Source organism: Camelus dromedarius, chromosome X (genome assembly GCF_036321535.1).
Source record: "Camelus dromedarius isolate mCamDro1 chromosome X, mCamDro1.pat, whole genome shotgun sequence".
NCBI classification, from domain to species: Eukaryota; Metazoa; Chordata; class Mammalia; order Artiodactyla; family Camelidae; genus Camelus; species Camelus dromedarius.
In genome coordinates this window covers 106,937,354-106,961,314 of record NC_087472.1, presented here as the reverse complement: position 1 = coordinate 106,961,314, position 23,961 = coordinate 106,937,354, and the positions used below count along the sequence as shown (strand labels likewise).

General features: G+C 40.1%; 1 protein-coding gene across 1 annotated transcript in view; it reads right to left on the bottom strand.

The window, feature by feature from the left end:
- The window catches only part of MID1 (midline 1), a 577,456-nt gene that overhangs the window by 532,843 nt on the left and 20,652 nt on the right, over positions 1-23,961 (bottom strand). The window contains exons 2-3 of the mRNA XM_064482590.1: positions 12,697-12,806; positions 4,702-4,824 (exon numbers count right to left, since the gene is read on the bottom strand). The gene's annotated coding sequence lies outside the window, so the exon portion shown is untranslated. The remainder of the gene's footprint in view (positions 1-4,701; positions 4,825-12,696; positions 12,807-23,961) is intronic.

Sequence of the window (23,961 nt, the reverse complement as noted above, 5' to 3'; positions counted from 1 at the left end):
ACTCCTCCCACGTCCTGCCCTCATGTTTTAACCTTTAAATCTAGTCCCTGATCATCCTGGTGGGTACAGAATTTAACTTTGTCTTCAATTAATGGAACGTCTCTTTCTCTGTCTTCCTTACTCCCCCCCCCCTCTCCCCCTCCCTCTTCCTCTAAAATCTACTAGACTTTAAGAGGGAATATCTTCATTCAAATTAAACCTAAAAGGCGGTATTAACTCTCTTTGATCTAAGCTGGGAAGCTGAGTTGATTATAGGCTGGAGTTCATGGATTTAGATTCTGTATGAACACATTTTGTTTTATACCAAGGAAAAGCCTATTTCAGGACTTCAAAGTCTAACTCCCCTAGCCAGCCAGTTCTCAAATGTGTGCTGGTGGTCAAGGGCAAGGATAATATGTGTGATGGTTCAGTGCAAGCCCTAAGGTTTCCCTAAAAAACCAATGGAGAAGACAGCTCCTTAATGATAGATGTTTTAACGGGCAAGGGATAATGAGGTTTTTCTTTTTTAAAAAAGGTAAAAATGTTCAAAATGTTAATACCATCTGAATAGCTCTGTGAATAAAAACCCCCATGATATCCAGGCTAGGATACCAGTTTCCAAATCCTCCCTCAATCTCTCTCTCTCCCTCCCCACATGCGTATATACCCACACACACCTACGCACGTGAGCACACACACACACACATACATACACAATAATCAAGGAATTATATAAGATGAGTCAAAGTGGATTTCAGCTAGTGTAAGAGAGTTAGTTCAAGGGTCAGAAGGACCTGGGTTCCAGTTTTGCTCTGTAATTATTTATGTTATTTTCTGCAATTTCCTTGTTATTTAACATCTCTAAGCATCAATTTCCTCATTGGTAAAATGTGGATAATTATAATTTTGTTAAGAAAATTATCTCCAACTTTGAATGAGGTGAAATGGGCTGTGGCATGACCTTTCAAAATCTCACTGGGGCACTAACCTGCCTATTAAAGAGTTACCTCATCATCTAGGGGATGTACTTGTGTTTGACTCCCTGTTTTTTATTTGACTAGAATTCAGATGCTCTGAAGTCACATGTTAATTCATAGATTTTTGTCCGGTGGTAAAGATAACCTCAAAGGTTGTGGTTTTGTCATCTTGGAAGACATTAACCAGTTTTGAATCTATCCTAGGAATATTATTCGAACACTTTTTTTCTCCCTCAAAATATCTATAAATACCAAGTTCTTCAAAATGCTCTTGGCATCAGCTTAACCTCCCTAGGGTTCCCATCATTAATGAGTTGAATACATTCTTGACATGCATTCACTCTATATTTGAGATTTGTATTTTTAGTTCTTTAAAAATTGTACTTTGACAGTACCAATGTCGTGAAGTTCTTATAAGAATTAAATAAAATAATGCAAATAACGTAACTAATAAGACTCTGATATACATTAAGCTGTTAATGAATGTTAGCTATTATTATTACCTAAAATTAAATGCAGTTTGATCCACAGCAAATAAAAAATGTAGCATACTCCAAATTATACCCAAAAATACCCATGCAGTTAAAACAAAAGACATAAAATAAAGAGAATATTCATTTAATATTGAGTGCCACCTTGATTTCCCTTGGGACCTTTGACTCCTCTAGAATCCAGCCCAGTGAATTAAGCTTTTGAATTAATAGCCATTTTCATGGATGATGTGGTATCTTATAATTATTGGGATCTATAACTGTATACAAATAAAGAATCTGTCCCATAAAGGGAAAGATATTTCCTCATTTCACACAGCCAATAGTAGATAACAAAATTAAAATCAGGATTAAAGTAAAAATTACTATTTTTCCTCTCCATCCTGCTATGATATACTCAACTGTTATCAGTCATTTTGTCTCCTTCAATTTTAGTGTGTTATTCTCTGGGTTTTCCCCCTAGAAGTTTTTAATAGCTACATCCTTCATATCTTCCTTCATCTGATTTCAGTAACTGCTGAAAATAATGGTGTTTTTCCACAAAAAAAAAAAAATTTGCCCTAAAAGAAACTAAAGGACAATAAACTAAGAATCATGACCAATTTCCCCAATTTTGATTTCCCCAACTATGATTTTGGTTGCTATTTATTTTCAAATAACTTTATCAGATTATAAATCCTCCATAAGAGAACTCAATTTTAGTTTTTGGATTTGTTTTTCCTGTTTGCTAAATCAACTTTGGTTGGTAGAAATGAACTGAGTTGAGTACTTCAATAAATCTTGAAGCAACACTTCAGAAGTAGGACATAACCTTTCCATACTAATGTCTAAAGAATTAAAAAATCATCTATAGATAGGAACACAAGTCCTGGGGCACAAAATTTCTACATACAAGTACAAGGGAACCAAATGGAACTGGAATTTACTCTGCACTGTACACAAAAACCACAGAGAGCCTGGGTCATCAAATACTTTTTAAATACCTTCAAACACTGAAACACAATGCAGAAACCTACTGCACTCATTTTGAAAAGCAAACAATGGAATATAGAGACTTAAATCAAGATTAAACATTCAGCTGTTGTTCAGTTTCAGTGAACCAAAGAAGAGTAAGTTGAATTTGAAAGACAGCAAAGAAGACAAATAACGTATGTAGTACTGAAGGGGTCTTTGTATTTGCGGAGCTTACTCATGCGTCTAGACACGATCGGACATTATATATATACATACACCTATGTACATTTCAGATACGTACACATGTGTCTATGTGTGCTTATCTGTCTGTTTTATACATAATCACACAAACACACATTTCCTAGCCTTTGAAATGAGAGAACACCACTAAGCAAGTGGAGAAATCAGTTGAGGCAGCCCTCATTCAAAATTACTCTAGTCCATTGCTACTCCAGTATGGTCCCCAGATCAGCAGCGTCAGCATCACCTGGGAGCTTGTTAGAAATGCAGAATCTCAGGCTCCACCCCAGATCTCCTGAATTAGAACCTAGATTTTAACCAGACCGCCTGGTGACTTGAATGTACAAATTAAGTTTGAGAAGCGCTGCCCTAGATCTGTGCTACCCACTACCAAAGCGATTAGCTACATGTCTACACAATTGAAATGTGATCAGTGAGACTAAGAAACTACATTTTTTCTTTTCATTATTAAAATGTACATTTAAAAACTAATACTTCATTCAGTTACTGGAATACTTTTAAATATGTTTGCAACAACTCTGATATATGAATCTAAATACAGATCAATTATTTCCAATGAAAATTAATTATCTGAATTGATAAAGTGCTCTAAGTGTGAAATATACACCAGATTTCAAAGACTTGGCATGAAAAAATATATGCAATTTATGTAATATTTTTACGATTATAGGTTAAAATAAAATTTCAGACACACTGAGTTCAATTTAATATATTCTTTAAGTTCACGTGCTTCTCTTTCACTTTTTAAATTGCGACTACTAGAAAATGATGCTTCATGTATTATTTCTACTGGTCGGTGCTGCTTTAGATCCATGGTTCTCAAACTATAAAATTACTGGTGCCTGGGTTCCAATCCCAGAGATTCTGATGAAATTGGTCTGGGGTAGACCTGGGCATGAAGTTTTTTTTTTTTTTTAAACTCTCCCTGGTGTTTCTATTGAGCTGTCAAGTCTGAGAACCATGGCCCCAGATTAAAATGGATTCATTAGTCACAAATGATAAATAATACCATCGTAAGGATGTTCTAGCTTTTAAGAGCCCCCAACATCCCTCAACTCAAATGTGGAATTGGAGAAGGGGTGCCAATTTCTTATGGAGAGGCAAAAAGTGTCCCCACTGATGTTATCAGTGCCAGAGGCTGGGTGATACTATTCTACCTCAATTTCAGGCAGAATCCAACATACCAAAATAGATGAAAATCAATGTTTCTCCATGTCTCCAGAAACCTGTCCCCAATCCTGTTAACTATTCATTTCCATATCTGACGCAGTGGATCTCCAATGCTATATATTTAGAATCATCTCTTGGACAGCTTGTTTAAAAGCAGATTGCTGGGCCCTAGCGAGTCCCAGTAGCTCTGTGACCAGATGACAATCCTACCTGGATTGCCCGGACTTTCCCAGTTTGGGTTTTACTCCAGAAAGTCCCACATCCTGGGAACCGCTCTGCTCTGGGCAAACCAGACCAGGTAGTAACGCTAACTCAGCGAAGTGCGTTTTTAACGAGCAGGTCAAGTAACAATCGTGGACCCCAGGTGAGAATCGTTTGAGAACCACATCTAGAAACACAGGTTCTTGAATACTTTTTGGTGATGTTCTTTCTGGATTAACCAACTGAACTAAGAAAGCAGCCACTCATGTTACAGAAATAGCTCAGCAAATAACTGACTGGGGAAATCTTCTTACTTAATTAAATATACCAGTAAACTGTTTGAAACTGTATGCAAGAACACCTACAAAAAGCATCACCCCAGTAGCCTTGAAGGGAACTATTTCAATGGCAAGAATTCAGCAGACAGGGGCTGGGGAGGCAAAGGAAGAGTGTGGCATGAAGTCACAGCAACCCTGAGTTTGAGCATTGCTTCTGCCATTTCCTAGCTGTGTGATTTGGGGTAAGTTCCTTGACCTCTCTGTGCCTCAATGTTTTCATCCGTAACGATGAAATTAACAATTTATACCAACACAGAAGTTTAGCCACGAAAGTAAGAAATAATGCAGTGCATCACACAGATCCCAGTGGAGAGACATTCTACAACATACCTGACCAGTCCTCATGAAAACTGTCACGGTCATCAAAACAAGGAAAGCCTGAGAAACTGTCACAGCCAAGAGAAGCCCCAGGAGGCAGGATGATCAACTGTAATGTGGCATCGGGATGGGATCCTGGAATAGGAAAAGGACATTAGGTGAAAACTAACAAAATTCAAATAAAGAACGAATGTTAGTATTATTAATGTACAAGAATTGGTTTACTGCTTGTGACAAATGTACCAAAGTAAGGGACAACTTTAATAACAGAGCAAACTGAGTGTGCAGTGTATGGGAACTCTCTGTATGTCTCTGCAACTCTTCTGCACATCTAAAACAATTCTCATTTTAAAAGTTTACTACAAAAAATGCCTAGCATAGTAGCAGCCAGGTCAGGAGTACACAGTTAACAATCATTATTACTATTATTGTGAACTGTGTATTATGGATGATACCAAAGAAAAGAACAGTGTTTTTTGTTTAGTTTTGGGGAGGAGATAGATAGGTTTATTTATTTTTAGTGGAGGCACTGGAGATTTAACCCAGGACCTCGTGCATGCTAAGCACACATTCTACCACTGGGCTATACCTTCCCCCTACTAAGGAAAGCATCTTGATTCAACATTTTCACGAGAAACTAGGAGCTTGAAAACCTTGGAAGTTAGGCTTCAGGGGAAAAGAGAGGAGAAGGAAGATGAAGACGTTTATTTTGTCTATAGCCAGTCCCAGGCCTGTAACTTCTGTCCCATGACCCTGTTGTTTTCTTCCTGATGTTGTTCCGAGTCTGCAATGATTTTATTCACTCAACTGTTCTGGGCCCAACCTACCCCCTACCCCTCCACCTGTGCGCACACAGGGGCCGGGCTAGAACAGAAGCGTGGAGGCGCAGACCTCGTCTGTCTTCTTCTCCTCCGTGTTCACTGCACCGCACAGCACAGCACCCGACTTCGACTTTATCTGTATTTACCACTTACCATCAAAGGGCAGAGGAAAAACACTGTTTGGACTAGAATCCTTCTCATACGTGTTTTCTCTTCCTAGACTCCTTGTAGCTCCCCTACCTCTCAATAAATAAAAGCACGTAAGCAGTAAACACAAACACTACCCGGCTGACCAAGGAACCTCGTTTGGTGGGGGAGGGGGCGGCCCCTACTTAGGTCCAGAGTTGCTGGTTTACATCTGCAAACATAGGCGACAGAGCTTACACAGAAATACTTGAATAACTGCTTGTATTATACTGTACCTCCTGCTTCCTATTTAACTTAAGCTTCACAAAAATTTTGTAAGATAAGCAGGGCAGATGTTTTTACCTCCATTTGAGTGATGTAAAAAATTTTTTAAAAAAAAGGAAGGAAGGGAAGGAATAAGGAAGGAGAAAGGGAGAGAGGAAAGAAATTTAAGGTGACAGCCGCATGCATACACTTAATCTGTGGGTCACTGTACTCGTCCGGGGCCACCATTAAAGCATATCACAGACTGGGGGGGGGGGGCAGGCGGGGAGCGCTTGAACAACAAAAAATTCTCTTCTCACAGTTCTGGAGGCTGGAAGTCCCAGAGCAAGGGGCCATCAGGACTGGCGTCTGGTAAAAGCTCTCTTCCGGGCTTGCAGAAAGTCGCCTCCCTGCGTCCTCACATGGCAGAGAGAGAAAGCTCTGAAGTTTCTTCCTCTTCTTGCAAGGACGCCAGTCTTACCGAATTAGCACTCCTCTCCTCTGACCTCACTTAACTTTAATTACCTCCTTAAAGAGCCTTCTCCAAAAACAGTCACACCTGAGGCTAGGGCGTCAACAGATGAATTTGGGGCGGGGCTGGGGGGAGGGGGGAGTGGTACACAAATCAGTCCCTTAAAGGATGTTCTCTGAAAAGAGGCAGAAGAGTGAACAGGATGACAGGGAGGAGAGAACACTTAAGAGAACAGAGAAGAACTAACAATGAGACTGGAGAGAGGTCAGCTAACTGTGGCCTGTGGGCCACATTCAAAGGCCACCCTTACTTTGTCAAAAATCTTTTATCGAATATCAAAAAGAATATGTATATAGATGTAAAACTGAATCACTATGCTGTATACCAGAAACTACAACGTTGTAAATCAACTATTCTTCATAAAAAAAACAGTAAATAAATACATACACGAACCTGTCATTGGCCACACCCAGGCCCACTCAGCCACATATTGCCCACAGCTGCCTCCTGCTCCGACGGCAGACTTGAGTAGTTTCTACATGGAGACTGTGGCTCACAGAGGCCAAAATGTTTACTCTCCTGCCCTTTACAGAAAAAGCATGCCAACTCCTGGGTTAGATCAATAGATGACTGTTGGTTTCATCCACAGGATGACTCCACAGCTTGGCTGATGAGGCAGGGGAGGCTCTGGGAGAAGGGACATTCCTAGCCCGCAGGGAGAGAGCTCAGGAGAAGAACTTGAACATTTGAGAACACTGAGAAGGGTGTCCTTTCCGGGCCACTCTGCTGCAGGGCCTGGGGCTTCTCTCTCAGACCCTGGAGTTGTGAGTGGATGTGACTGCCTGTGGCCCGGGTAAGTCCTGCCTCAGCACCATGGCTTTCGACAGCCCTCTCGGCCTTGCAGACTGTTGTCACTCAGGCCCAAATGCCCCACCGTCTCCATTCATAGCTTATCAGTGTTTGCTGAGAGCTATTTTAGGCGCTCAGTTTCTTGAAATTTTATTTTGTCTCAGTTTATGTTTTGCACTGGCCAGGGCATGCATTTCATATGATTAAGATTTACATAGAAAGCAGATCACTTGCATTAAGGGAGCCTTGCAAATAATTATGCAGACCTTAAGGGGTTTCTAGGGATAATTTTGGGACTGTTAGTTCCAAATGCAATTGTTGGTCCTTTTCATTATTAGACAGTATGTTCCCTTTTCTTTTCTCATCGGATATTGAGTTCATGGTGCTTTCCTTATTGTACTGATTACAACTTGGGTTCCTTTATATAGAGGCATTTGTCAATAGAAAACAGTTCTTAGATCCTCTTTGAATTAGTAGAGACATTCCCCAAATTATTTACTCAAGGATCCAGAACCTTTTCATTAGGCCTATGACAGAATTTAAGGAAGCAAAACTACAATTGGGATTAACTTCATTGCTGGCTAACGGATCTCTGACTATTATTGGGCTTATTGACCTTCCTGTCCATACAGACAAACTATTTGCATGTAGATTCATGCCGCTTCAGTCTGTCCAGCATCAGTTTCTCTGAGGAACATCCTCTCTCCCATTTCATGTGGTCCTAGGTGGGCTATCAATTACAACACTCTGGGCCCTCGCAAATCATATTACCCTCTTCTCCCTCTGGACGCAGTAATTGAGCCAAGAGAAAGTATGTGACCTGATAGGAGCTAATTACCCAGAATGTTAAAGAAGTTGCCAGAGAGGCTGTCAATCAGAAGGACACTGGGCTGAGAGAGGGAGGCAGAGGCCCCAGATCCAGCCCTTTCTGATGACTCACTCACCCCTGTAATTCCTAGGGATGTAACCACTAAATTCCTTTTTCTGCCTGACTAATTCAAGCTGGACTTCTAACTCAAAACCCCAAATGTCCTCATTGATATGACATACTTCCAGATTTTCTCAGTGTCCTTAGAAACACGCATCAGCAACTTCCAGAGGGCACAGGGCACTGAGCACTGGGATCCATGGGTCCTCATCCAGGCTGCAATCTTAGAACTCACAGGCCATCCCTCTGCCAGGTTCCAGGGCTTTAGAAATGGACAGCCTATGACATGTGGGATGCAACACAATTTCTTGGATATATGTGTGCCTTATGCACAAAAGTGCATTCTGGACTTGTTTTCTTAAGTTCCACCTCTCCCTGTCCTTTGGCCCTTCTTGGAGTGGAAGCAGGACATCCTTGTGCTGGTGACACTAATGGTATCAACCTTGGGAAAGAAGTCCAAGTAGGATTAATGGCTGGACCCCAACATTGATAACATTTGAAGAGTGGACAGGCCAGAGTCTGGTGCCAGCGTTGGACCCCAATCCTACCAGTGGTCCTAAGCACCACAGAAATAATCAGGAAAGAGAAATAAAACCCACAGTACACCACCAAGTGGTGGCAAAATTACCACTTCAGTGAAGACACATTTTTTTTCTCCTTTATTTTCCAGAAGATACCTTTCTAAACCCGTCTAAACTCTGTCTCACTAGATTCTTTAACTGTCACCTGAAGTGTTAGCTATGACTCAGAGTTTCCTAAGATAAACTCTACAACCTCCCTCCTCCCCCAGGAAAGTCCCACCCACACCAGCCAAAACTCTGATCCAAGTGCCTGTGGGATGCCTTAAAGCCGTTTAAACTGTGCACTGACATGTGTTTGCAGGTAATGATAAATAAGCACCCGTCTCTGTTGTCTCGTTTCTTTGCAGTTTAACTTGGCTCCCTCTGCCTCAGACTGATGGGAACTGGAGTCAGTTTCAAAGATGCACAAGGAAGGAAAGTTCTGTGTGTTAAAGGCGGTCCATTAAGGTGCTAATTCCATCTTTGGTAGGTTTTTCCCAGGACTGTGTTCCTTATCCAGGAATTTCCCTGAGCTTGGTGGTTTGCTAGTCCAAATTCCAGCTTTGAAAAAATAAACCAGCCGAAGTGCTCGGCTGCCTCAGGGACTAGCAGGGCAGTTTCTGAACTTCCATCGCCCCCCAGTGGCAATTTCTTAAGTCTTTTTGCTAAGGATTTTCTTACCCAAAAAGATTTAGGTTATGATTCTTCCCTGCAAAGCTGTTAAAAATCTGTTTCTTAATTCTCACACTGAAGAGTATGAAATGTTTGTGTGGACGGTGTTAGTAATGTTGAGTTCATAGCTGCTGGGTCACAGGGTTGTAGGTTCATGCAATTGACAAGAATCATGTAACTGACAGCTCTCACCAATCGGGGTGCCCTTTGCAAAAAATTCCTACCTATCTTAGCTGTAGAGTCCAATATTAAAGTGATTACCGCAAATGAGTTTTTTTTTTTAATTTAGAGGATCTAGATCTGGATTTCTATTTTTTTGGTTCAATTAAATCATTGTCATTAACAATAATTTTTAAACTAATTGTTATCACTTTGTAAACTTTACCAAGATAAAATTTTTTGTAACATTGTCCAAGGAAATGAGAAAACATTTAAAGCCCCAAAATATGAAGGTTTATAAACTATATATATATATATATATATATACACACACATATATATATATAAACTTGGCAAAAGCCAATGTCAAACCCACACCAAGTAAGTAGAAATATCACTGTTAGATTATCAAAACTTGCAGCAGATTAATACACAATTTGCAGAATCAAATGAATCAAAGTTTCAGTGATTTCAAACTTCAACCAGATGAAACTCAGAAACAGGTGATAGAGTTGTCCTGAGTCATCAGATATAGAGAGTTTAATGATAGTGAAGAGCCTCAGTGGTCAGAAGGAACTGAGATACAACATTGGGATTCACCCCCAACCTGTCCATCCACCTATCATCCCATCCCCTTATCCATTCGCCCATCCACCCATCAGGCCATCCTCCCACTCATCCATTTAGAGAGGTTTAAAGAAAGGTATCATGCAGAAAACAAAAGAGGAAAAAGTGTTACTTCACTGCAAGAATCATTCTGCAGCCCCTTGGTAGTGTGGGCTTCATTTCTCCTTCCTGATTACCTCCACTCATTCATCTCTACATTAGTATGTGCCAGATGGCTGTGTGAGGTACCAAGGAGAGAAGATGCGTAAGATGTAGTACCTGCTTTCATGGTTCTCAACGCAAAAGAGACTGAAGATTTTTCCTATAGGGTCTCTATTCTGAGGCTTCAGTCTCAGAGAAGGTGGAAATAACCAGTACCAAACCACTAAATCCAGAAAAGACTCAGCAGGTAGCATCAAGTTGGCCTAGAGACCTAGGTGGCCTTGATTCCATGGGGAATAGAGATGAGAATTCATCCAGCCACAGCCACTGAATGTTTTCTCTGAAAACCAAAACGTAGGCTATGTGGGATTCCAAAAACACAAACGATTTTGAGGGAGAAAGCAGGTATGCATATGAAACAGCCAAGGAACGTTTTCATAGCATAATAAACTCACAGATTCACGTTAAATAGAGTCAATGCTTTTTGGTGGCTGATAGAAAGTATTCCACCTCATTATCTAGAAAAGGAGGAAGTGGAATTTAGGAAAGCAAGTCCAGACTGAAGAGGCTTATCTTCAACTCAAAAAAGGGAAAGTTCTTGCCTCCCTACCGATAACGGAGTTACTACTTTAGCTTATTTCTTCAGATCACGGTAAATTATTTTAGTTCACCACCTGCTATACTCCACCCCCACACCCTTTTTAAATTAGAAGCCAGGCTTGTAGTCCTTTAAATAATACTAACCCAGTGCCCACCTGCTACACACTAAGCCTTCCTGCCTCTCCTCAGTCCTGACCGGAGGTGTGTGTCCTTCACCTTCCTGTACTCAGATCTTGACTCCTTTCCAGACAGAACATTTTCCCCTCCCTACGAAGTACTTTAAATTAGTGCTTCTTAAACTATCTTTAGTGAAGGACTAGTTTTTTTTTTTTTTAATTTCTCCTCACCTTTGGAGGCTACACTTCATAAAATCTCTTTTCCTCAAGGATCCTAAATCCTGGTGGTCTGTGGCCTCATTATTCATGTCAAAGTATATCTTTTCTCTCCTTTTTCATGTCTAGCATAATACCTTGCACACAGTTGGTACTTAATAAGTCATTAAAAGCAAGGGAAGGGGGAGTAGTGGGGAGAGAAGGACAGAGGAGGGGAGAGAGTGAGGGAGAAGAGCGAACAAGACAGAAAGAAAGGAAAGGTAGAGAAAATAATTATTTCACAAGGACTTGATACCTCTCAATAAACACCATCCAGCAGTTAAATACTCATTTGTTCTTAACTAATGTCCTAAGCACACTTTTGAAGTTTGTTTTCAGTAATGAAACTTTAATCAAACAAATGTGATCTATTGGAGTTAATAATTTTTAACATGACGGCTTTCATGTTTTCCTGGGGGACTTTGGGGGCCAGACTGAGCCATTCCCTGTTAAAATAGTAGCCCTCCCACACACACACAATTTTCAGGAACCCTTTAACAGATAGAACATTCTGAATTTTAACCCTTTTTCCACGACACAATTCCCATCTATATTGTCAAGTGTTCACAGAGAGCAAAGCATATGAACACACAACAACATAGAATCAAAGGAAGTTCCCAGAGTTTATAACCAAAAAAACCAAAAACTCTAATTTGAAAAGATAATGCACCCCAATGTTCTTAGCAGCATAATTTACAATAGCCAAGATATGGAAGCAACCTAAAATGTCCATCAACAGATGACTGGATAAAGAAGACATGTTTTGTACACAAACACACACACACACACACACACACACACACATACATACAATGGAATACTACTCAGCCACAGAAAAGAACAAAATTTTGCCATTTGCAACAACGTGGATGGACTTGGAGGGCATTATGCTAAGTGAAGTAAGTAAGACAAAGAAAGGGAAATACTGTATGTTATCACTTATATGTGCAATTTTTAAAATACAACAAACTAGCAAATATAACATAAAAGAAGCAGACTCACTGATAAAGAGAACAAACTAGTGGTTACCAGTAGGGAGTGGAAGAGGGGCAACGGGTGGGGGTGGGGAGGCACTAACTCTTGGGTGTCAGATAGGTTACAAGGATGTACTGTACAACATGGGGAATAGAGCCAATATTTTATAACAACTGTAACTGGAAAGTAACCTTTAAAATTGTATAACATAATTTAAAAAATTTTTTTAATTTGTTTCAGCAGTTGGAAAAAATAAAGAAGTTCCCAGAAATGGAATTTCTTTTAAATATTTAACCACTAGTATAATATGCAGTCACTTGTTTCTATTTCACTTGATACAATAAAATATACATTTCATGTTGTTTCACAAGGAGTAGTAGCACCTTTTCATTCTAGCAGTCACTTTTCAGTGTTAGAATTTCCAGCACCATAGCAGACTCACCTGAGGATAAATACACTTGGATAGGGGAGCCCATGTAGGTGACCCTAAAACCACATCAGTGCAGCACATCCTTTCTCACCTCCGGGCGCTCAGTGCTCAGCACTACAATACTGCAAAATGTAATGAAATAAAGTATGAGGCCACTGTGAGCACTTATAATGGAATTTTAAAAAATAAATCAAGTATATTATTATCATTGATAAGTATGATTGAAATGATTTAAATAAAGCTAGAGGCGAATTATTTTACTATTGTAAATAGTAGAATAGTCATACTCATCTCCCCTTCACTAAACATATTATAAAGCTGAATTAATACTGGGTAACTGACACTTTAGACAAATCCTTCTGCGTCCATGTGAGAGAAGAGAGAGAATCAATTTTCCCCTCCCTATGAGGTATTTTAAAGTAGTGCTTCTTGAACTATCTTTGGAGAAGGACTGGTTTTTTTTTTTTAATTTCTAATCAATTGCTGACTGATATTTTTGTAAAAACAAAAACAAATCACTAATGAAATAAAAAGCAAACAAACGAAACGTTGTCAACTTTCTTTAGAATATCAGATTAATCAGATAGAAAATTACTCTTAAACTGCTACCAAAGTTTCTAAATGCTCATTCTCAATCTCTGTACTTCTTTCTATGGACAACACGCAGAGTCCTCCAGAGCCTTGCCATCCGAAGTGTGCTCCTTGGACCAAAAGCATTGGCATCACCTGGTTACTTGTAAGAACTACACATGCAGACTCTCAGGCCCCATCCAGACTTAGTGAATCAGAATCTGCATTTTAACAGTATCCCCAAGTGATATGTACACATATTAAAGTGTGAGATGCATTGGTCAAAATTAGAAAATCATAGGCAACTGTACAGATAAACACACACACACATATAACTTTAAGACCAAAGAATGTCTTATTATCAACTCACCACGTTTTGTACAATATTTATTTAATAAATTCACCCTTAAGCAAAGTGTAAGCCTTGGTCAGCTAGGCCTGGCCTCCCTACCCCTTGGAGCTCAAGATCGGACTCACTTGAATCTCCAAGTCCTCAGAAGACCAAGTTCCCCTAAGTTATATGGTGCTCCGCAGGGATTTATGTTCCTATGGTCACCTCTGCCTCTGGACTCCATTTTCTCCCCTTGCTGGCCCAGTTCACATTGACCCAGATGGGAAACTCAACCCCTCTGCCATCTTCTGTGGAAATCCAGTCACCAAAGCATTTGCTGATTTTGTGAAAACTCAGAAAAAAACAGAGCTAGATGGATATTTCATGAATATGATTTTAAAAAACTATGTGCCAATCTAAAAGTTAACCAATGCTTAGTGGATAAATAACACTAGACACAGTCCCACAAAAATCAGGAATGTCCACAACCACTTCTATTAATTAACATTTTGCTGGAAGGTCCTAACCCCTGCAATTAGCAGAAAAAAGAAATTATAGGCGTTAGAGTTAGAAATGGGGAAGTAAAATTATTATTACTTGAGATTATATGAAGGAAACCCTGGGAAATTCAAGATAAATAAACAAAAATAAGACTAAAGACAATAAGTGAATTCAAAACATTGCAGAACATAAGGTGAATGTAGTCGACAGTTTTTATAAATATATCAATAATAAGTTTGAAGATATAAAAGAAAAAGGAAAAGATTTCCCTTACATTGCAAAAACCAAGTTTAAATACCAAGGAATAAACTCAACACTTTAAAATGATTTTAAGAAACACTTTAAAATTGTATTCAGGGGCACAAAAGAAGACAAACATTTGGGAGGGCACTGTCTATTCATGTATAGGATGACACATTTTTCTAGAGAGTTCTACTTGTCCTAAATTAACATATAAATTTAACAGAGTCCCAGTAAAATTCCCATCCAGATTTTCAAAAAAACAAAAACACCTTCACCGGCCAACTCCAAATTTCATTCAGAAATATAAACAAGCAAAAGTATCAAGAAAAATTCTGAAAAAGAAAAGTAATGAGATGAGACTGATTTGTCACATGGTCCCAATACTTACTGTGGTATTGGTGTATACCATAATAATGGCTCAGAGTAAAAAGTCCAAAAATAGATCCAAGTACACATGGGAATTTGGTGTCTTAATGAGGTGATATCTCAGATCTGTGTATATGTGAAGGGGGTATAAGGGGATGGTTTATTGGAAAAATAGTCCAGAGACAATTGAGTAACTGAAAAAAACAGAGACAGGATTGGGGCTGTACCTTCTCCCTTACCAGAATAAATTTCAAACATATCAAGGGTGTAAAGTAAAAAGGTGAACTTTTAAAAAATTTAAAAAACTTAGAAGAATTCATTTAGGACTTAAAAGAAAGTACTTCTAACCATTCCCCAAAACCCAGAAACCATAAATGAGAAGACTGCGAAATTAAGGTGCACAAAAATTACTTGAAGCCAAATTCATCACAAACAAAAACAAAAGAAAAATGAACAACTGAGAAAATATTTCTAACTCACTATTATGGACTGAATTGTGTGTTCCCCCTCCAACTTCATATGCTGAAGCCCCAACCCAAATATGACTATATTTGGAGACAGGGTCTTTGGGGAGGTAATTAAAGTTAAATGAGGTCATAAGGCCCTAATCAGATAGGACTGGTGTCATCACAGGAAGAGACACCAGAGGGCGCCCTCTCTGCACACGCACAGAGAAGAGGCCAAGTGAGGATGCAGCAAGAAAGCAGGTCTACAAGCCAGGAAGATAGGCCTCACCAGAAACCAGCGTTTGGCTGGAAGGTCCTAACCTCTATAATTAGCAGAAAAAAGAAAGTACAGACATTAGAATTAGAAGTGAGGAAGCAAAATTATTATTAATTGAGATTATATAAAGGAAACCCTGGGAAATCCAAGATAAATAACAGGAAGACATACCTCACAAGAAACCAACCCTGAAGATGCCTTGATCTTGGACCTCTAGCCTCCAGGGCTGTGAGAAAACAAACGTCTGCTGCTTAAGCTGCCCCGTCTGTGGTGTTCTGTTATGGTAGCCTGAGCAGACCAGTACACTCATACTCTGGAAAAAGAGTTAACTTCCTTACTCTGTAAATAACTCCTACAAAATCAGTAACAAAAAGAGCGATACAGGGGATTGATGAAGGTGCGAGGAAACAGGTTCTCTCATACACTGCTAGAGGGAAGTGTCCATTGGTACAACCACCTATTGTCAAAGATAAAAGCAAATTCCTCTTGACCCCAGTCCTTTTGATTCTCAGTGTTTGTTCCACAGATATGCTCACATGTGAGAAATTATAAGTACAATATTACTCACTGTAGCATTGTTCATACTGGGAAAGTATTAGAAACAATCCAAATTTTCTTCCCTTGTAAGAGACCAGTTACATAAATATATTCATCTATACAATGAAACAGACTACAATTGTTAAATAAAAACAAAAGGGACCACTTCATGTACCAATATGATGGAAAACCTCCAAGATATTTTAACTGAAGAAGAACAAGGGTGAAAACACTGTGTGAAGTAGCTTACCATTTGTGTAAAACAAAATTTGTTCTATTTTTAGAAGTTTTATTGCATCCAGCAGTGTCTGCTAGGCTGATACAACCCTTACTTAGCCTCTAAGGTTCAATTCACGGTGATGTTTGTACAACACTGTAAATGTACTCAATGCCACTAGATTATACACTTAAAAATAGTTAAAACAGTCTTTTAAAAAGTCAATGAGACGTCATGTCCTCCAGAATAAAGGCCATGCTAAATACATTTTCTTTATACTCCCACGTTAAATTTATAAAGTAACAACGGTAAATGAAACTATCGGAAAATGTGTCTGTTTCACTACCTAGATTATTGGTGAGGCAGCAGGGAACATGTCCTGCCCCTGTCATGGCGTCCAAGACTGGCTCGGTACCCAGCACAAGGGAGAAGCTGAGGAAATGTGTGTCCTGCAGATTTCAGACTCAAGACGGCAAGGTCAACTTGTTCTGTGGATCCAGCCTGCTGGCCTCCCCTGCAAATGGAAGACTTGGCGGTCCTCACAATTGCATGAATCAATCCCTTAAAATAAATTTCTTGATACATAGCTAGCTAGCTTGATCTCTTATTGGTTCTGTTTCTTTGGAGAATCCTGATTTGGGACAAAAAAGCACTCCTCAGATAGCCTCATGCATTAGGCTTCCTACTGACATGGAAAGTGCAACTGAGGAGGAACCTGGAGCAAATTAGTAGAGAGCTCCCAGAACAGAGGGGCAAGAGTAACATATTTTAGCATTTACTTCATGTTTTATAATTCACAATCTCTTTCTTTGGATGTAAAGCCTTATACTGCCATTGCTGTAGTGTGAGAGAGAGAGAGTGTGTGTGTGTGTGTGACTGAGAGGAAAGAGAAGAAAAATCTAAACTACTGCTACATTCTATCTTTTAAATATTTGTACCAATAACTGCATTTAGAGCCTGTATATCTTTGATTTCTACTGCAGAAGGAGACCGTGCGATAAAACAGTATCACAAATATCTGTACCTAGCATTCAGGAGTTAAAATATGAATTTTAATAGCCCTCAAAGCATATTTCTTAGGAAACTGTATCTGATGTGGTTGTGGCAGAGAATGGTTTCGCAGCTTTAATTCTTCAATCCCCTTGAGAGTGAGTCCAAACCATTCAAGACAGCCTTCGCCTCTTTCCTCGACAGCCGCTCATAACTTACCTTTTTGACTGTCTTTCCATTTTTACTTTTTTCTTTATTAATTCACAAGGCTTACAATAACAGATACAACTCTCTTCTGAATAGGGAAATCCAACTGAAGTCCAAAGACTCTTTGGTGAATATAGAATGATAGTAAAGAACAACGAAAGCCCTGAAGACTGACACCGTTCATACCTGTGGTTTTACCATTCAGCCACACTAGACAATTTATGTTTCTCTATTTGCAACCAGCTCTCACTTTTCTGAGTTTCAGTTCTGTGTTTGAACTGCTTTTTGGATTTCACTGCCTAGATAACCAATGTCATCACAACTGTAATGTGCCCAACACTGACCTCACCTTGCCCCTGAACCTACATACTTCTGAAAATCAGCAGCCATTTCTTTTACTCCCTCTCTTCTTACCTTTTTCATCTTAGTTTTCTCTTTGTACAGTAAGACGGTAATTTCCGACAAAGTCTACCATGTTGCTCCCCTTCAAAGTAAAAATCATGTTGGAAGGTCCCTGATTAGTTTATACTTTAAAAAGTAAGAGGCCAATCTAATACCTGCCGGAAATTTCATTAACATAACCCTATTATTGCTCCATTTCTCTTTAACTTTGGTAATTATTAGCAAGTCAGATCCATCACCAATTATTTCCACAGGGAAGAGAGGATGAAATCTCCCACTCCTCAGGCAAGACTATCCTGAGGTCTCCTGCCCAGGTGGGCGGCAACTCACACTGCTCTGCCCAGCTCCTCTCCAGAGCAACATGCCTTTCACCCGTCGTTACCAGGGCTACGCCCATCTTTTTCAGTCCACCATGTTGAATCTGCTCTGCCATAAAGGCCCACTTGTGGCAACAACTGGCCTAATAACTTAATCACAAGAACGTAATACTAACAATAATAATAACAGTTTACTACTAAACACTAGCTTCCCCTACTCCATTTTACCTTCAGAATGACTGGGGTGGAAAGAAGGGGAATGAAGTTAAACTGTCCCGATGTCGTTACTTAGGGTATACACACACACACACACGTGACCAAGTACGCGCATATGGATATTATATTCTGCCCAAGCTGAGGAGGTAGGAGCCCACGCTCTAGCAGCCAGGTTATCAAGGACAGCAAGCTTCTAGCCTTGTTTTGCCTACAACAGGGTTTCTCAGCCTTGGCACTGTTGACATTTGGGCTGGATGATTCCCTGTTTCAAGAACTGTCCTGCACCTTTGAGGATGTTTAGCAGCATCCCTCTCCTTGATCCACTGGATACCAATAGCAACCCCTACCCTCAGTGTGACTACCAAGAATGTTTCCAGACATTGCCAAATGCCTCCTGGGTGGGGGTACAAAATCCCACCCACCCCCAGTGGAGAATAGCTGCTAGGGAGGGAGGGCAGCAAGGCCCTGCCTCCTATCAAACCTCACACATGATGGATTCCCAAATGGGGGGAAAGGCTGAGTACCTCCCTTTCAGCATTCATCAGAGGACAACCTTCCATCTTCTGATGTGGTCCTACAGCAGGCCTCTCAGTGCCCTCCCAGTCCTACCTGGCAGGTATCAAGGAGAGTATGGTCTTAAATAAGCTCAGCTATAAATTAGAGAAACTTTCCCAAACAGTGGTGCCCTGTGGACATCTGGATACATGGAACTGGGGTTCAGATAAGTTGGGAGTGAGCCACAATAAAAGGCAGTTATCTATAATCAGTGTGTTAAAATTGATTCATTTTTTAGAGATTTATGTCAAGAGATTCTGGTCTCATAAAAATAAGTAAAGAAATAAAACACACACACACACACACACAAAAGCTTGGGACTTATCTGTCAGCACAAACATACCCTCTGAAGTTACTACAATGGCAGTGACAATATTAAGCAGAATGATAACCTCTAGTACTCGAATTTTACTGACAACAGATCCCTTTAAAGAACAGTGACATTTACTGTATTTCAAAAAGTGAGAGGCAGCCCTGGCCCTTGAGAGAGACATGGTCCCTCTGAGTACGGATGGGGCGAGGCCCGGTGAGTTCCTGCAGACCCCATGGAGCACTGAGCTATGAGGATGCCCACTGGCTGTGCCTCAGGAACTTGCCTTCATGCATCCAGGCCTCAGCAAAGACTGTGGAGGTCATGGGCAGTGCTGGCAGGGAGCCAAATGAAGGTCTCCAGGTATAACTGGAGAGTGGGGAAGAGCGAAGTTGAGAAGAACAAGTTCTCCCTGTTGTCAGGTCGATAACTCTTTTTAAAACACTTTTACGGCCTCACGTGTCACTTGGAAGAGAATGCAAACTACCCACCGCCCCTGGCCTGTGAAGCCCACACTGTCCAGCCCCCACAGCCTCTCCCACCTTTCTGCCCTCACTCATGGTGTGTGGGTTTCCCCCTGTTCACTCCAACCACAGAACGCTCTCCTTTGCTGTTCCCATTCTCTGGACCACTGTTACTCCTGATCTTTACACAGTTGGGTCCTTCTCCTCATCCAGGTCTCAGCTAAAACAGCCCCTCCTTAGGGAAGTCTTTCCTGACAACCATATCAAGGTTATATCCAGGGCTCCAATCTGGACTGTGCACACGGACCTCCTAGAGCCTGTTATAATGCGGACTGGGGCTCAGTGGGTGTGGGGGCAGGTGTTGAGGCTACAACTGCATTTCCAGCAAGCTCCCAGGAGCTGCAAACCTGCTGCTTCATGGACCACACTTTGAGTAGCAGGATCACCCCTCAAACTCCGCCACACTACTTGTTTCATTTTCTTCATGGTGTTTCTCACACTTTGAAACTATCTGTTTGTATATTAGATTGTTGGCTGCTTGGCTGATCTATCTGTTCACCTAGAAGGTTAAATCCCTCAGAGCACGGATGTTGTTCAGTGGGTTAACCTTTGTATTCCCAGCAATTAACACAGGACCTGTTATGTCACAGATGCTCCAGATGTACTGTTGAATGAATGATGTTGTTCAAGATTCACTGACTCCTTTACCCTTTCAATGCCTGCTTACTGACTGCTTCAGTGACTGCTCATTTATAAGCCAGGAACTAGACTGTAATTGGACAGTGCTAGTTACCCAGAAACTGCCAGTTCCAGGTCCAAGCTGAGATACGAAGTTTATGCTAGAATATAAATCTGCTGTCATTAGGCACAATTTTAGCTGAGATGATAAATTTTCATTGCAAGATTTTCTTGATGAAGGAAGTAATGCCTTACTTTTCCTCTGTCCAAGCTTCTCATCTCAGGGTAGACTTGTGTGTGAACTAGATCCCACTGGGGCGATATATTTTGAATAGCACTCAAACAGGGGTTAGAAAGCTTAAAAAACAGACTTCCTCATTTCAAATAACCCATAGATAGGTAAGATAAATATACCTTTAAACACCTAATTACAGAATATTTTTGTCATGTACTATAAGGGTATTGTGTGAGAGACAAGAAATTGACCCCCTGTCCTTCCCCTTAGCTATGCCCTCCCAGGCCACCTGCATCCCATTAGAACCATGAATTTTCCCACTCTTGCCCTGATGGAGTCACTTCCACCACACCCTTGTATCTTTCCATGCTCACGCCCCTCCCCACATGGCCATGTCCCTCCTCTCTACCTGGCCATATGGGGCTCATCTGAGTCTCACTCCTCCTACCACATCCCTGTTTTCCTCCTAGGCCACACCTATACCCCATGCAAAGCTAGCTGTGCTCTCCTGCTGAGACCCTACCTTCTGTGTCACGACCTCATTCCTGGACCACACTCTGTTCCCACACTCTGGCCACGCCTCTCCTAAATGGGCCGAAATTTCTGCGCTTCTTCTGCCCAGGGGCCTGATTTTGGGAAACGCTGGAGATGTGGGATGGGCCCCGGGTCTTCTAAGAAATTACGAAAGGGATCTATGGAATTTTGAGAGAGAACAGAATAGTAGAAGTGGGAATTAACAGTAGAAGAGAAGAAAGAATTATGTGAGAGAGGAGAGAATTTTGTGAGAGAATTGTGAAAGACAACAATGTATTGTGAGAATGGAAAATTGTGACAGGAAATGGGGAATTGGGGAAAAAAAGAATTGGAAGAGAAAAAGGAAATTATTAGAAAGAATAGAAAACTGTGGGAAGGTTGAAGAATTGTGGGAGACAAGGGGAATTCCTGGAAAGAACAGAGAATTGTGGGGAACACATGGAATTGTAGGAGAGAGTAGAGAATCATGGGGAAACACAGAGAATTATGGGAAACACATGGAACTGTGGATGTGACAGAGAATTGTGGGGGACGATAGAGAATTATGGGAGACACATGGAGTGACAGAGAATTGTGGGAGACAATAGAGGACTGTGGGTGATCTGTGGAATTGTGGGAAAAATCTGAGCCTTTTGGGAACATGGGGAATTGTGAGGCACTACACTTTCTGATTTCAAACTGTATTACAAAGCTATAGTAATCAAAACAGTATGGTATTGGCATAAAAACAGACATATAGAAGACTGGAACCGAACAGAGAGTCCAGAAAAAAACATCCATGCATATATGGCCAAATAATTTATCACAAAGGAGCCAGGAATATACAGTGAAGAAAAGAAAGTCTCTTCAATAAACAATATTGGGAAACTGCACAGCCACCATCAAAAGAATGAAACTGGAACACTATCTTACAGTATATACAAATATTAACTCAAAGTGGATTAAAGACTTGAATGTAAGACCTGAAACCATAAAACTCCTATGAGAAAACGACTACAAGTTTACAGGGCCGTAAACTCCTTGACATTAGTCTTGGAGATGATCTTTTGGACTTGGCAACAAAAATAAAAATAAACAAGTGGGACTACATCAAACTAAAAAGCTTCTGCACAGCAAAGCTATCTGCATATCTTCTGTATAGCAAAACTATCAACAAAATGAAAAGGCAACCTATCCAATAGGAGAACATATTTGCAAATCATGTATCTGATGAAGCATCGATATTGAAAATATATAAAGAACTCATACAACTCAAAGCAAAAAACAAACAACCCAACAAAAAAATGGGAAGAGAAACTGAACAAATATTTTTCCAAAGAAGATACACACAGATGTCCAACGGGTACATTAAAAAAGTGCTCAACATCACTAATCTTCAGTGAAATGCAAATGAACCCAGATATCACTTCACACCTGTTAAAATCACTAATATCAGAAAGACACAAAGTAAGGATGAGGATGTGGAGAAAAGGAAACTTGTACACTGTTGGTGGAAATGTAAATTGATGCAGCCACTACAGAAAACAGCAGGAAGTTTTCTCAAAAAATTAAAAATAGAACAACCATATAATCAAGCAATTCCACTTTCCATATTTATCCAAAGGAAATTAAAGCACTAACTTTAAAAGATATACACACCCACATAAATCATTACAGCATTATTTACAATAGCCAAGGCACGGAAGCAAACTAAGTGCCCATCAATGGATAAATGGACAAAGAAGATGTAGTGTATGTATGCAATGGAATATTATTCAGCCATAAAAAGAAGGAACTCCTGCCATTTATGACAACATAGAACAACCTTGAGAGTACTATTTAGCATAATAAACTTAGCATGAAATAAGCCAAAGACAAATACCATGTAATCTCACTTATACGCGGAATCTTATAAAAAAAAAAGAACTCATAGATAAAAAGAACAGATTGGTGGCTGCCAGAGGCGGGAGGTTGGGGGTGGGGTGAAATAGGTGAAGGTGGTCAAAAGACACAAACTTCCAGTTATAAAATAAATAAGTCCTCAGGATATAATATACAGCATGGCAACTATAGTTAATAATACTGTATTGTATATTTCAAAGTTGCTAAGAGAGTAGATCTTAAAGCTTCTCATCACAAGAAAAAATTTTTCCATTAAGTGTGGTGATGAATGTTAATTAGATTTATTGTGGTGATCTTTTCCCAATATACACATATATCAAATCATTATGTTGTACACCTGAAACTAATGTAACATACATCAATTATATCTCAATTTAAAAAACAATTAAAACAACCCCCCCTGCAAAAATTGTGAGAAAGACAAGGAATTATGGAAGACGCAGAGAATAGTGAAGAAGAACAAAAAATTGTGAGTGAGACTGGGAACTGTGGAAGAGAATAAAGATTTGCAGGAGGCATGAGGAATTCTGGGAAAGGACAGAGAAATGCGGGAAACACTGGGAATTGTGGGAAAAAAAGAGAACTGTGGAGAAGAGGGAATCATGGGAGAAACTGGGGAACTGTGAAAGAATGCTACAAGAAAACAGAGAACTGTGAGAAAGAATGGAGAATTGTGGAAGAGATGGGGAATTATAGGAGAAATAGGGAATTATGGGAAAGAAAGAATTGTGTAAGGGAGGAGGAATTGTGAGAGCTCTGAGAACAAAAGCAACACTTTGTAAACATAAGCAATTATAGGTTTGGAAAGGAGACTCACTTTACCAGGATCAGTCATAATTTCAGTTTGTAACTCTAAAAGAGATCTGATTTTTCCTCTCTCCTCAACCCTGGCTCTGACAGCAACAGTTCCCATCACATTACCATGGACTGGCAAACCTGTATACACCGCCTTGTATATGTGCATGTCCACACACATGCACACACTCACACACACATACAC